General features: G+C 42.8%; 1 pseudogene; it reads right to left on the bottom strand.

Moving 5' to 3' along the window:
* Positions 1-68: 68 nt before the first annotated feature.
* Positions 69-7,298, bottom strand: LOC109984100 (uncharacterized; annotated as a pseudogene).
* Between the last annotated feature and the right edge of the window lie 7,943 nt (positions 7,299-15,241).

Raw genomic sequence — 15,241 nt, 5'->3', positions numbered from 1 at the left:
CTTGTTCCTGTGGTGGTAAGAGTGTGTAAGAGAAGTTTTTTTAACATTCAGATTTCATAGCATTTTACCCACAAGGGGTAAAATAATGTGGTAATAATAAAAGAAGTGTATTAAAAAAATTCTGATGTCTTTTTAAACTTGATAACTAATTTCCTCAACATCATTTGCCCTGAAATCCCTGCAGTTCTTATTACTCCACCCTTTGGCTGTTTAACACGCTTTTTTTGTGAACTTACATAGTATATTTTAAAAACGGGACCTCTCAACAATGTTGTACCAACTGACTGACTGATGATTGTCTAGGTGATTCTCAAGGACTTAAAATATTTAATCTGCAGCTTTGAAGCGAGAAAAGCCATGGCTGTGATGGTAGCTACTTATGCTGACAGCTTTGCCAGCTCTTACACTGCAATTTCTTAAGGAATTGCCTATTCTAGTTGTGTTTAACCTGGGCTGGGAGGATTTTTCAATCTGATATTGTAAGTCGAAAACAAATTTTAATATGAACTATAATAAGGTAGATTATACATTGTTCAATTGGAATAAATCGGCATAAAACCAAAGCATTTTATTAAAAGCGTTTTTGGATTATTGGATGATTGACAGAGCCTATATTTGAAAAGAGATCAGTCAGCTGTGGGTAATTGACATCTAGTTGTCACATTTCCAAGCGTTGGTTAAAGTTTTTTTAACCATTATCTTTTGTTATGTTGTAGTTTTACCTATTTATGGAACTTTTGCTATGACTTAGTGTGAGTCCAATGGGTGTGAAGGTGTTTTGTTTTTTGGGCCTCTAACTAAAGGTAAAATTCTTTCACTATGTGAGAGACAATTTCTTTTTTTGAATCTTGAATGGGCTGTATTTTGGGGCAGTGATTAGCACTGTCACGTCAGCCCGATGGTTCTTGGTTAGAATCCTTGTTGGACAGGGACTTTTCTGTGTGGAGTTTGCCTGTTATTCACATGCAGCTTTGAGATCCCTCAGGATTATTCCGGTTTCCTCCTACAGACTAAAATTCCCGTTAAGTGTGACTGTTGGTGTTGTGAAGAGGTTGGTGGTCTCTAAATGTCAGGCTGCCTCACAGAGAATGAAAGTTGGGATTGTCTCCAACCCCCTGCCTCCTGAAAGTGATGCGGTTTAGACAATGAATGGAAGGAGGAATTGATATAGTTTATTACTTCACATTATGAAGCACCACCATGAAACTTCAAGCCGCCCTCTCAGACCTTTTTCAGAATGCAGACTACCAAAAGACTACGATCAATTTGGGATCATGAAAGAGGTGAGCCATGTTACTACATTATCCCGTCCAACATACAGGAGGTATCACTGCCACATCCTTTCTGTTGCAGACTCTATACAGAGGACCAATCTGCATTGGACAATGTTCCCTCCACAGCTGACAATGTTCCTACACCACAAACACAAGAGCCAAACATACTAAAAACCTCATCCCATCTCCCCTCTAAGGCCACTTCACAGAAATCCCCCTCAGTAATTACAGTAACACACCTTGTGTCTCACGCTCAGTACACGTTTGCAGACCAAATCCAAAATACGTTCAGTAAAATCAACTGAAGAAAAAAGAAGGGGGACAGCAAATTGTGTGTTCTATATTGTTCAGTATTCTGTAAAGGAATATATCTACCGTCTTTCATTCACAGTCATGCACTGTAAACTAAGACAATTAAACAATTAGGTAATTGAGGTAGCAGCGTAAAAGATGAGCTCTATCCCTCCTACTAATAATTTCCTAACAAAACTACTAAAAAATTAGCAAAGTGATATAATTTAATGGCTTGGTCGGGAAGAGGCAATGGTAAGCGTGGTATGGCTTATGCTCAAACATGCAACACAGAATCAAAAATAGTAGCCAAACTGGAGATGCTAACTAAGGGAAAAAAAATTAGAAGGCCACTCCGAGACCAAAGTATCACTGTCAAAGATTGAATTATTAATGCATGAAAGGTATGAAATGACCAAGCGGAGGAACGTATTAGCACCGCTACGATGGACGATAGAGATGGACCTAACTGCTTGGAGCAACACACATTCTATCATGCCTGGTGATAGTGAGCAAGAAACAGGAGGCCTCACATTTATCATACTGGATCCAAACATAGTAATGACAGTAAAGTGAATGAATAAACTTGTTGTCAAGCTTTAGAAGCCTAACTACCAAGCTTGCCATGGGGGTTGGAAATGGGAGATCTTGAAAGTTGTAGATTTTAAAAGGATGCATTTTCGACCTATAAGCCAGAGAATTTTAAATCTGGAAAATAAGGTAATTTACAGCTTTGATTTGATAAACATTTGTAATATACTTGATAAACCTAGTCCCTAGCCAGCATTGACAAGAGCCATAAAAAAGTTAACATTAGTTTGATCATATTCAGAAAGTGATTTGGTGTTTTATATAATTTGTTAGGGCGTGGAGACCTCTGCTGGTCACTCTAGGTCATTGTTGGACAACATTTTTCTCCTGAGGGCCATAGCCTACCGACTTAGAAAATGTGACTAAAGGGCTACAAACCGGGCAATTGAATCAAAACATTAAACACATAGAGTTAAATTATGTAAAAACTCAAAATGTTGACTCTTATTCTTTATAGCTGAATGTGTAAAATTGGAACAATTGTCAAAACATTTCTGGATTGTGAAGTTTAAAATGTGCTAATACCTTGCCCAATGTCCTATACAGTGCATCCAGAAAATATTCAAAGACGTTGGTTTGAAATCTTTGCAAATGTATTTAAAATAAAAAAGGAAAAAATCCCACGTACATAAGTAGTCACAGCCTTTGCCATGACACTCCAAATTTAGCTCAAGTGCATCCTGTTTCCACTGATCATCCTTGAGATGTTTCTACAACTTGATTTGAGTCCACCTGTGGTAAATTCAGTCGATTGGACATTATTTGGAAAGGCACACACCTGTCCTGTCTTCATAAGGTCCCACAGTTAACAGTGCATGTCAGAGCACACACCAAGCCATGAAGTCCAAGGAATTGTCTGTAGAGCTCCGAGACACAATTGTATTGAGGCACAGATCTGGGGAAGGGCATTGAAGGTCCCAATGAGCACAGTGGCCTCCATCATCCGTAAATGGAAGAAGTTTGGAACCACCAGGACTCTTCCTAGAGCTGGCCGCCCGGCCAAACTGAGCGAACAAGGGAGAAGGGCCTTAGTCAGGGAGGTAAAAAATGTCCTCTAATTGTAAAAAGATATATATTTTGAAAGGAGAAAGACTAAGTCTGCACTCTATAAGCTGCTCCAATCAAATTGGAATGGGCCTCGCCCTTCATCATACATGAACAAGTGACTACTTGACTGGAATATCAGGAGAAACCATCATAATGACATGTAAAGCAGGGAGAGAACGATATAATAGAGGTGGCTCTATTACATAGAACAAGTGATAGAGACAAATACAAAAAAATCAGAAAAAACATCACAGTGTGACACATAGATATAAATGTAATATTAACATCAAACCCACAGCAAATGGAAAAATACACCGAAATACACTATAGAACCATCCACTGAGAAAAAAAAGGTGGACACCAGAGAATGACACATATCTGAATGTTGGGCACTTTGCACAACATGGAAAGTCACAATACTTAATCACACTGATGCCCCTGACGTCTCTCCAGTGTCATCCGAACTAGAGGTTGCACAAAACTGAAGACTCCCTGCTGGGCCCAGAGCCCATTTAGAGGTAAAAGCACCTTTATTCCAGTGCATAAAATAAATGAATCTATTGACACTTACTGCAGACTTGTAGAGAATGATGTTTCCCTCCTGCTGAGCAAAAAGAGACAATATAAGGTGGCTTACAATTTATCCAAAGAGCAGAGGTTGGAATTGAACATTCATTTTTTTTGTATTGGTATTTCATAACACATGACAATCAATTCACACAACACAAAACATACAGGGTCATCATAGTACACACAGTGCTAGGCATAATATGACAGTATAAACATTTAAAGGATGATAAAAGAAAAAGGAGAACATAGATAGGTGATCCATGTTAGAAGGAGATTTAGAGTATTCAACAACAACAGCAAAACATTTTTCACCTTTCTAGCATGTCTCAGAGTGAAAGTCAGACTAAAATCAATCTCTATGAAGATAATTGTTCTTAAAGCTGTCATCACAACCAACCAGTAAGAACTGATATTAGGACACTCCCATTCTTGGGACCGTAATGTTCTCGAAGGGTAGTACGGCACTAGTAGCTCCTTAAGATAAAATGGTGCCTGGCCATTTAGAGCTTTGTAAGTGAGAAGAAGGATCTTGAATTATATTCTAGATTGTATAGGGAGCCAGTGCAGAGAAGCCTACACAGAAGTAATGTGGTCCCTTTTCCTAGTTCTAGTCAGTACACGAGCTGCAGCATTCTGGACTAATTGTGAAGAGTCTTTAGAGACTTACCAGAGCACCCTGACAAAAGAGAATTACAATAATCCAACCTGGAGGTAACAAATGCATGAACTAGTTTTTCTGCATCATTTTGCAACAGGATATTCCTGATCTTAGATATATTACGAAGGTGAAAATAGGCTGTTCTTTAAATTTGCCTGATGTGAGAGCTAAAGGGCATATCTTGATCAAATAGAACTCCTAGATTCCTAACAGTGGTGCTAGATGCCAGGCTGATGTCATTAAGAACAGTCACATCAATAGAAAAAGTCTCTCTGAGGTTTTTAGGGCCTAGCACAATAACTTCAGTCTTGTCTGAGTTAAGTAGCAAAACATTTCTGGTCATCCATGTCCTAACGTCCTTAAGGCACGTTTCTAGCTTACATAACTGACTGGTGCCATCGGGCTTCATTTATACATAAAGCTGAGTATCATCTGCATAACAATGAAACTGTATGGAGTGTTTCCTCATAATATTTCCCAGAGGAAGCATATATAATGTAAAGAGAATTGGTCCAACCTTGTGGCACTCCATGGCTAACTTTGGTGTGCATAGAGGACTTATCATTAACATGTACAAACTGAGATCGGTCTGATAAATAGGATTCAAACCAACTTAAAGCAGTCCCTGTAATTCCAAGTAAATGTTCTAGTCTGTATAATAGGATCTGATGGTCAATGGAGAAAGTCACACAGCTGATTAGCCACCACTTTCTCCAGGATCTTTGAGATAAAAGGAAAGTTGGATATAGGCCTATAGTTAGCTAGAGTTCCTGAATCTAGAGTAGGTTTTTTGAGTAGAGGTTTGATTACCGCTACTTTAAATGACTGTGGTACATAGCCTGCCAGTAAAGACATATTGATCATATCTAATATAGAGTTGCTAACTAAGGGAAAGACTTCCTTAAACAGCCTGGTTGGGATTGGGTCTAAAAGACAGGTTGACGGTTTCGACGCAGAAATAATTGAATTTAGCTCTGAAAGGTCGATTGGAGAAAAACAGTCTAGATTAATATCAGGTCCTGGAACTGTCTCTGCCATATCAGATGTATCTGCACTAGGTAAGGGCAGGAGGTTACCAATTTTGTCTCTGATGTCTAGAATTCTGTTGTTGAAAAAGCTCAGGAAATCATTACTGCTAAGGGCTAAAGGAATACAAGACTCAATGGAGCTATGACTCTCTGTCAGCCTGGCTACAGTGCTGAAAAGGTATCTTGGATTGCTTTTGTTTTCCTCAATTAGAAAGGAGTAGTAGGCAGCTCGAGCGTGACATAGAGCCTTCATATATTTTCTATGACTATCCTGCCAGAATAAACAAGATTCTACCATTTTGGTTGAGCGCCATATTCTTTAAAATTTTGCGACGTTTGTTTTAGAGTACGGGTTTCTGAGTTGAACCATGGAGCTAGTCTCTGCCGTTTGATAACCTTCTGTTTTAGGGGAGCAATCGAATCAAGAGTAACTCTCAGCGAATCCACTGCACTATCAACGATCCAGCTGAGAGGGACTAAAGCTATCATAAGAGTTTCCAACTGGGTTGATACACGGTACTTAATCAAAAGCAGCTGAAATAGCTTCCTTAAATCTAGCTACAGCACTATCAGATAAACTTCTAGAGAGCACATTTTTATTAAGCAGAGATAATTCTGGTAGGACAAAGTCGAAAGTAATAAGGAAATGTTCTGATAGAAGAGGATTTTCTAGGAAAACTTGGTTTTGGATTTCAATGCCATAAGCTAAAACAAGATCCAGGTAGATTTGATGAGTAGGTTCGTTTACACCCTGGGTGAAACCAATAGAGTCTAATAATGACATGAAAGCTGTGCTAAGGCTATCACTATCAACATCCACATGGATATTGAAGTCACCTACAATAATTATTCTATCACTGCTAAGGACTACATTTGATAAAAATTCTGCAAATTCAGATAGAAATTCAGAATATGGGCCAGGAGGGCGGTAAACTACAACAACTAGGGCTGGCTTGACTATCGTTTCTGAAGTGGAGGCTGGCTTGACCGCAGTCCCTTTAAGTAGGTGGCTGATGGGAAATGTAGGCAATGAGAAGTTGTGTGAGTCTGCCCCGCAACGGGTACGAGTATGTGTGCAGGTACAGGTGTCTATAAATGAAGTGACCTGGTTAAGAGAATCTGCAGCGTCTCTCCTCATGTTTTGTGCGCCGAATAAACGAACTGCTAGTTGCCAGCCCTAAAACGAGCCAGGCAGCTTTCCTGTACCACGGTTAAGGACGAAGAAGCTAAAAAGGTAACACTGGGGCCTCGTCCGGGATTCGTGCAAATCAGAGCAATGGCAGACGTCAGAGACGAAGTTCACGTAGCAACCGGAGAGATGAGACACGTATATGTGATGAAACGAAATGTAAGCACCAACCCGTTCCTGTCGGATTTTCCAGAGACTTTGTTTACTGATATGGACAGAATTAATCACGGATATGAGCATGTTTATGGATGTACAAACCCTTTCGTGGCTAGCATGGAGCTAACGCTAGCGCCACGTGAAGCAACAGAGGGCCCTGCAACTCCGCATCACTCGGCGGGCAGGCTACAGACTCCTTTAAAGTCCCAAAAGCACAAACCCCTTCCTAACGCCTGGAATAATAAATGTTGGTGAGTTTGTGGCCCCTGGTCAGCCAGAATATAGGAAATATGTCACTTCAACTCCATTCACGGCTGCCCCGAATGCTTTTGAACGTGACTTTGCACAGCTTATGACTCAAGCTACCCTGATAAAAACTGTAACCGTTTGAAAGCTGTGCTAAGGCTAACCACTGGACTGAAAAGACCATGGCTGTCCAACTCAGGTTCAGTCTGGCTGGCACAGCTGGTGCACTTGTTCACAAAAATCCCAAGTCTGCCAGTTGGAGCTGCTAGCGCATTGTGGAGCTGCAGCCATCGGCATTGAACTGAGGCAGAAAGTCAGGAGCAGAGCCGGCCCTAGCCATTTTGGTGGCAAGATTTCAGCAGTTGCGCCTTATATTGCAGACAGTTTGACCACCAAAAAGACTATATTCATCAATTTAAAGAAAACTGGTCTACAGCTTTATATTTAACAGAATGTCTTTATTTAAAAAATAAAAAATACTGCTAGACAAACATTAATAAAATGGTAATAACTGTTGGGCCACGCAGGCTTAGGACAGTCAAACAATGGACTTGGGCCTGCACCTCTGTAAAAGCCTCATTTGAGTTATTCACTGAGATCACAAAGAGGCCTAAAAGGACTCTTAATCCCAGAATCCCCTGCGGTACTTCACACCTACGCTTGAAGTAAGGGGGGGACCGGAACCTCTCTCTCCTCATTGGAGGGGACCTGAGGTAGACCCCCCACAGGAAGGCGGCCAGGTGACAAAACTCCAAGACTTCCCTTGCTCGATCTCTTTCCACGCGCTGACTTCTAGTGCTCGGAGACCCAAGCTTACCTCCTGTTTCTGCAACAATCTTTTTTTTGGCGCGCAGGTAATCCGCGGCCGGCAGTGTTCTAAATTCCGAGCTCGGATTGTCCAGTGAACGCATCTCAGTTTCTCGGAGAGCGTCAGACTATAACAGATTATGAGAAAGATAACGGTCTTATTCCGTCCTGCAACGAAAGGACATCAACGGACATCTTTCCACTCGACGGAGAACCAACGAAGCCGCTCTCGCTGTAAGGGACCCTCGCCGCCATCAGACGCCTCTGCACCAGGACGGACAGAAGATTTGCTCCATCGCCGGACTCTTTTCCTTTCACCAATCGCGGACAAAGCGATTCACAAGTGAGGCTTAATTAGGTCTGGGCAGAATTAGCTTTAGAGAGTGTTTTTAACAATTGTTGATCGAAGCAGAAACTGTAATTTTTATCTTTGTTGGACCGCTGCGTCCTGAGTTTTAACTGTTTAAAACTCTTGTTGTTGTTTCGGACCGCTGTGTCCTATATGTGTTTAGCGTAACAGCGTTATAATCGGGTATTACTCTTCTGATCAGAAAGGCCAGTGTAAGCCGTATTAACTTGAATTCGGCTATTGGTTTGTTTCTGTGAATGAAGGGAATTACTCCGAGTTGTGGCGCGGGAGTCGGACTGTGATCCGGCCTCTTCAGGCACGCATTTCTCTTTTATTCTCTTTTATCCTCTTTTATTTCCCCTTCTACGAACATACACACACACACATATTCCTGTGTAAACGTACATCTGTAGACCAACTCCACCACCGCGCCATTACGCACAGAGATCTATACACTCGCGGCTATCCAGACGCCTCAGAGACACAGATCGTGTAGGGCCGAACTCGGCCTCTTTTAGACATTAAGGCCACATTTAGGCCTTTGTTAGGTGTGCGCCATCGGAAGGGCGACCACGTGGGACGAAGTTATCTGTCCCCCCCTTTCTCTCCCTTTCATCCACATACGCACGCACGCACCCAGGTCTTTGTTAGGTTTGTGCCATCGTGAACGACCACGTGGGTACGAAGCCATCTCCCCCCCTTTCTTCTTCCCCCTCTCTCTCTCCCTCACAGGGTTAGGGTTACACACACCTACATTCACACCCCTTCTACAAGCCTTTGCTTGATAATGTTTGTTGCTTAGATTAGTTTATAATAGTTATTTGTTTAATTAAGTTCATTGATTTTGGATTGATGTTGCTTTGTTTAAATAAATCCTGTTATAATTTAAGAGAGCAGTTGTTTGTGATTACTGGTGTATTTGCATTGTGATATAAGCTGGGTGCGAAGGCTTTGTGTACGGATTTCACGCCTTCAATTTATTAAACATAGTTATTCATTATTAATAATATTAGTAAGTAAATAACTAATTTGAGACTGATTTGAGTGATATTTTGGTTATATTTACCTGCTTACAGGTTGGTGCCCCAAAACGAGATTAAACATTGTTTAATGATATTTTATTTATATTATTAATAATTAAGTATAATTATTAAAGAATATAACCAAAGTTGACTTGATACAACCCCAACATAACACTAATATTTCTTATAAGTAAATACAAAATAAAATAAATACAAATAACTAGTGTTACAGAACAAACAATACCAAACAGTTTAGGGAGCAGAATTGGTCACAGGCGGCCCAGGGACAGCAGGGGATGGATTTAAATGTTTCTGATTGCATCTGGAGACAGAAGATGAGCATTTGTGAAACAATCTGCATTTTATAATATAGTGTTTAATTTAAATATTATTTTCTCTTCTGAGCAGTACAGAAAACTCAACTCAATAGTTTTCCTTGCAACCAAACCTACAGCATGCACACATATCTATTCAGTGAGGACTTCTTTCACAAAATGCATTCATGCTCTTAGACATCAATACTCTAAATACAAGAGCTTAAAACTATTAATGACAACAGGAGGAGGAAAATAAACATTTTAATCTACTAGGGTGTAAGCTAACTAAGTACAGAAATGTAAATAAATATAAAGTAGGTTTTGTGTCCCAAACAACGTAGCCTACTATACAAAAGAGGAAGTGTATTTTCTTAAACTGGTTATTTTCTTAACATGAATAATCTTAACCTACTAAAAGTACAGAGGAAATAACTGATGTTAACTCAAGCTAGGAAACACTGACGTTACTATCATCCATCAATAACAAGCTAGCTTAACTACAACAGATAAATAACTGATCCGTGCTGCACATTACCTCTGTGACTTTTTCACATTTTTTGTCCTCCTCTTCTTTTTTGTCCCTGGGGACGAAAAAGGGGAACTCCATCCCCACAGACTTTAAGCCCCCTATTCGGCCGTCTACAACACAGGTCATTGGTTTGGCTTTCTTAGGATAAGTCATCCTGCCTGTGCATGTTGCGGGCAGGTTTGCTCAAGTGAACTTTATTATGGCTGACACAGCTGCAACTACTGAAGTTATCCTGGGTCATCCTTTCCTGCAGCAGATGCAAGCCCGCCTGGATTATGGCTGCAGAGAGATAACAGTCTTCAGTGTAAAAGTTCCCCACTACGACCCTAGCCACCAAGATGAGGCACATCTTGTCAGGGTGACGCGCACAACAGTGTTGGAGGCAGGATGTGAATATGTGGTCCCCGGCGCCTCAAGCCTTCACGGTGCTGCAGAAAGAGACATGATGCGAAGCCCAACTAAAGGTTTCATTGAAAAACACAATGTTCTAGTGGCTCATGCTGTGGTGCAACCACAGGGATCCACCAGCATCCCCATCAGAGTCTTCAACCCCGGTGCTGCACCTGTCACTTTAAAGAGAGGAGCTGTGGCAGGAGTCTTTCAGCCTGCACAGGTGTTGGAGAGGGTGGAACTCTTGTCTACAAGCATTTCTGCATTGTTTGAGCCTGTTTACCCTGTCTCTGCTTCTGTTCCCAGTCACCTGCGTGTCCTGTATGCTGAGAGCTGCTCCTGCCTGTCAGAGGAAGACCGCAGCAAGCTGGCTAACCTGCTACAGTCATACAGCAATATTTTCTCCACTATTGCCACTGTGTCCTACCTACACTAAAATCTGCTGTCATCAGACCCCGGCTGAAAAAACCAAACCTAGACCCAGAAGTACTCTCCAACCACAGGCCAATTTCCAACCTCCCGTTCCTTTCTGGAAAAAGCAGTTGCTGCCCAGCTGCACGACCACCTACAACTCAATAACCTCTACGACAAATTCCAGTCTGGCCTCCGCCCCGCCCAGAGCACTGATACAGCCCTGGTTAGGGTCACAAACGACCTACTAATGGCTGCTGATGGCGGCACTCCATCCCTGCTCATCCTCCTCGATCTGACTGCAGCCTTCGATACAGTCGACCACAACATCCTCCTGAACCGACTCCACAGCACCATTGGACTCTCAGACACATACCCCGTCAACTGCGGGGTCCCCCAAGGACCAGTCCTAGGCCCTACCCTCTTCAACCTAGGCGTAAAAATGGACCCCCATCTAACCTTTGATTCACACATATAACACATCTGCAAATTCTCCTAATTTTTCCATCTCAAGAACATTTCAAAACTCCGTCCCTCACTCACCCCCCAAGACGCTGAGAAACTCGTCCGCGCTTTTGTTTCCTCCAAACTCGACTACTGCAATGAACTTCTTATCGGGATCCCTGGCAAGAGCATACAGAAGCTCCAATACATACAAAACAATGCTGCCAGGATCCTGATGAGAGTGCGGAAACACGAGCACATCACACCCAACCTGCACTCACTACACTGGCTTCACGTCTCACTCAGGATCGAATATAAAATCACACTACTCACCCATCAATGCATGTACGGAAATGCCCCCCATACCTCAAAGAACTGCTCACCCCACTAACCCGCACAAGACACCTTCGATCTGCCACCACAAATTGCCTCCAAACCCACAGGACTAAGCTCTGCTCCATGGGGGACAGAGCCTTCTCCTCTGCTGCCCCAAGGCTATGGAATGCTCTAACTGACTACTTGAGAGCCCCACAGACAGTGGACTCCTTTAAAAAGGACTTGAAAACTCTCCTCTTTAAAAGAGCCTTCTCCTAAAGACCTTTTCCCTTAAACCACTGCTTTTAGATCTTGTTTTATGCTTAGGTTCTTAACTCTGATTTTACCTTTGACTATTGCTACTGTTTTTATGGTTTTATTGAAATTGTAGCACTTTGAGATTTTTGTTTAAATGTAAAGTGCGTTATAAATAAACTGTATTATTATTATTATTAGCCCCACAGACCTTGATCGCACCAACATAGTCCAGCATTACATTCTGACCACCCCTGGGCTGCCTGTAAAGCAACAACCCCGCAGGATGTCCAGAGAAAAGCAGACAGCAGCAGACCAACAGGGAGAGCAGAGCCTGGAGGTGGTCGTGGCCCGCCCCAGCAACAGCAGCTGGGCCGCCTATCGTGATGGTCAAAAAGAAAGACAACACTCCCAGACTGTGTTGATTACAGGCCCCTCAATGAACGAACAATTAAAGACGCTTACCCATTGCCACGTATCCACGCTATCCACTGCAAAGTACTTCAGCACATGTGATGCCCTTTGGACTGGGTTAATGGACGGTGTGCTGGTTGGGCTGCAGTAGGAAACGTGCCTGGTCTACCTTGACAACATTGTTTTCCTGGGGCGGGACAGCACTCAGATGCTGGAGCGGCTTGGGCAAGTGTTCAACAGGCTGCGTGAGGCCAACTTAAAACTGAAACCTTCCAAGTGCTGCCTGTTTCAGGAGCAGATGGCCTACCTTGGACACACTGTTTCTCCTACTCGGGCCATTCACAGTCCTCACTGATCACAGCATCCTGCGCTTGCTAACCAGATTAAAGCTCGCCCGCTGGAGAAGCTAGCTGAGTACAATTTCAGAGTTATCCATCGCCCTGGGAAACACCCCCAGAATGCAGAAGCGCTCTCCAGGAAACCATGTCAAGAAACATGTCCATGCACAGTAACAGACCCCAGTCTCAGCAACTTACAGTACCAGCATAAAGGTGTGCAGTGTAACTTAACTGATTGTCTGGCAGAGACAGTTGTCGCTTTGATCCCTGCAGGGTAAACGCCAGTGGGGGTAGTAGAGCCTGACAGCTTGGAGGACAGCAGGTTAGCTGAGCCAGAGTCACCTAGAGTGGGGGTGGTGGACCCCAGTGTCAGCAACTGCAGCAGTGCTGAGGCTCATCAAAGCATCCACCGGGTGAGTGAAGCAGCACACACTGATTTGTTTTCTGGCTGGACTTTAGAGCAACTCCATACAGCTCAAATGACTGACCCTGACATAGCAGTGGAAAAGACTATATCAAAGAGAGGGAGTGTTATTGAGAAGATTTTACTGCAAAGAAGGGAAGGTGCAACATTCATAGATCCTGCTGCCCCACACATTTCACAAACCTGTTATGGAGCAGATGCACAACGGTCCTGTGGGTGGGCACTTCGGAGCAGAGAGGACACTGACACGCCTTAAAACCAGGTATTAGTGATACAACATGGGAGACGATGTCACACTATGGTGCCCACCTGCATCAACTGTGCAGCAAAAGCCTGTCCCACGAAAACTCCTCGTGCTTCCATGGAGAGGATTGCACTTGACCTGATGGGACCCTTAAATGAGACTGATATACACAACCTTTACATACTAGTTGTGCAGGACTATTTTAGTAAGTGGGTCGAAGCATATCCAGTCCCTGATATGCAAGCTTCAACAGTAGTAGAAAAGATTGTCTCTGAGTGGGTGTGCAGGTACGGAGCTCCACACTCCCTTCACAGCGACCAGGGCACCAACCTCGAGTCAGCTGTCTTCCAAGGGATGTGTGAACTGTCGGGGATCGAAAAGACGCTGACTACTCCTTTTTGCCCACATTCTGATGGTCAAGTAGAACACTTTAACGCTATCCTACAGAAAATCTTAGCCACCACTGCAGAAAGATGTCACTGGGACTGGGATGTAATGATTCCATATATCTTGTAATTGCTTATCGTGCAATTAAACACAGCTCCACAGGCCTCACACCAAACATGATGCTCTTCGGCCAAGAAATAACTGAACCTGTCGACTTGGTTGTCGGCCTGAAAATGAAAGCTATAACATTCCTCTAGAGTATGTCATACAGCTCAGGGAACGACTGGAGCTCTCTCACCAGCTAGCCCGGGAGGCTCTGGAGAAGTCTATGGAGCGTGCCAAGCAACAGTACGACAAAAACATCTGCCAGGTCCAGTATCAAGTAGGTGCAGCTGTCTGGCATCTGATCAAAGGAACCAAAAGAGTGAAAAACAAGTGGAAGTTCCTACCCTCCTATGAAGGCCCCTTCTTTGTTGTAGGTCAACTGGACTACTTAATCTACGGCATCAAAAAGAGCTCAAGGTCGAAGGCCTAGATGGTCCATCATGACAAGCTCAAGCCTTACCATTCCAGGACTCTGCTTGACAACAGCTGGATTTTTAGAGACTCAGATGTGTCGGCATCCGTAGAGACACAGACGGGGCTGCGTCTGACACAGACTTTGGTCCCTTCAACCGGTGGGATTCCTCATCAGACACCGAGGACCCTGGGTGAGACTGACGTCAGACCTCCCACTGGTGGGCCAGCCAGCCGTCCTACAGGTACCTCCACACCTCCCCAGAGACCAAGGAGGGTGCGCAAAGCACCTGATTTATTTGGAGACTGGGTGCATGACTAAGCACCAGCAAAGAGTGTTCTTAACCTGAGTCATGGTGTGGGCGGATCACCACCCATATAAAAAATTATAATAATAATAAAAAAAGAAACAAGAAGAATGTTCATCACTGTTTTTGATATTTTTAATGCTGCAATATTGAAACCTTAATACAGGTAATTTTGACTTAAATGGCCTTAATACCTCTTTTAAGCTGACACCTAGATTTGAATACATTACAAGTACACTTAAGGATAGAGTTTGATTTCTATTGCTACATAAATACCCAGGCCTTTGTATGTTGCTCAGTAAGCCGGATTTGTGATAAGATGCCCCAAGAATTGTGTGTGAATGTACTAACTGCTTCTTTTCAGTATTTGAATGCATATATTTGTTATGAACATTTTTCTATATGCACAGGACTGAAAGTGTGTAGTGGTTTAATTGTATGGACTCTTCATGGACATTGCTCTGCATATTTCCACTATATGACAAATTATTAGTAGTAGTCTGTGACGGTGGGATGAGCTTAAACAGGGAATGTGTTGAAGTTGGATGTCCTAATTTTCAGTATTGGTGTTTGTTATGTGCTGGAGTGATATTAAGGTTTTAATTATTAGGGGGGGAATCTCCGGTAATGTTTGAGAGTAGTCCTTTTTTTTCAGGTAGTGATGTGGATTTCCTTGTTGTTGATATGTTTGATGATGAAGAAATTCGCCGTTGAGACTGAC

The sequence above is a fragment of the Labrus bergylta genome, chromosome 8 (genome assembly GCF_963930695.1).
Source record: "Labrus bergylta chromosome 8, fLabBer1.1, whole genome shotgun sequence".
NCBI classification, from domain to species: Eukaryota; Metazoa; Chordata; class Actinopteri; order Labriformes; family Labridae; genus Labrus; species Labrus bergylta.
Note: the sequence above shows the minus strand (reverse complement) of the source record. Positions and strands in the feature narration are given on the sequence as shown.